This window comes from Triturus cristatus, chromosome 3_1, assembly GCF_964204655.1.
Source record: "Triturus cristatus chromosome 3_1, aTriCri1.1, whole genome shotgun sequence".
NCBI lineage: Eukaryota > Metazoa > Chordata > Amphibia > Caudata > Salamandridae > Triturus > Triturus cristatus.
This window is the reverse complement of record NC_140583.1, coordinates 624939836-624940704: the sequence shown is the minus strand read 5'-3', so window position 1 is coordinate 624940704 and position 869 is coordinate 624939836. Positions and strand designations below refer to the sequence as shown.

General features: G+C 61.3%; 1 non-coding gene across 1 annotated transcript; it reads right to left on the bottom strand.

The window, feature by feature from the left end:
* Nucleotides 1-495: 495 nt before the first annotated feature.
* TRNAI-GAU (transfer RNA isoleucine (anticodon GAU)) lies at nt 496-568 on the bottom strand. Its single transcript has one exon. It is a non-coding gene; the product is annotated as a tRNA-Ile (tRNA).
* Between the last annotated feature and the right edge of the window lie 301 nt (nt 569-869).

Below are 869 nucleotides of genomic sequence, written 5' to 3'. Positions count from 1 at the left end.
GCGTCCGTATATACCGAAAGGGCGCACTCCCCTCTTTGCTGCGTCCTCCTTGTGTTTAGTGTGTCTACCGCTGACCACCAGGAATTACGGATTATTCATCGCCATCCAGCGATGACGCGCAGGGTGGGCGTAACTTAGTGCGCTGGTGGGCCGGGCGCAGAGTCTCCGCTAGACCCTCTGCCTACACCGGCTGATCGCACTTGCTTGGTTATTGCCGCTGTGGGGACCAGGCTGCCGTCGCCACAATGGCCGGAGGGCTGGCCCGCACGGGCATTCACTACCTGAAGAGCACGGACTCAGGGACTAACTTATGCGGTATGGGTCCGGTTGTCGGGGCGGCTTCAGGTGGTGCGCCAACAGGACGGTATGCTGCCGGGTACCGCCGTCTGACAGAGCATGCGTGTGTCTGCCCCCCCCGAGCACAGCCCTACAAAGTCGCCATACCCGCTACACTCGGGCCCTGAACGTGAAGGGAGGGGGGGGGGGAATGGCATCTGACGAAACCCGGGATCGAACCAGGGACCTTTAGATCATCAGTCGAACGCTCTCCCCACTGGGCCATTCCGGCTGCTGAACCTGGCGGTTCGAGGGGGGGGGGGGGGGAGCCCCGATTCCGCTGCATTTCGCCAAAACAACTTTTAGGCAGAATTGGAAACCATACCGTCGAACCGAGCACCAACGTGCCCTATGCCTGCAAGCCTCAGCTCCTAGGGCGCCAAATTAATCCCAATGCGCGACGGCCACGCCGATCCCAACCCCAAATGGTCGCGTGATCGATGGGGGCAAAACCCAGGCGCTTGAACCAGGCGCGCGCCGCAACACGCGTTGCACATAAATAATCATACCCCCCAGGCCCTACCCTCCACTCA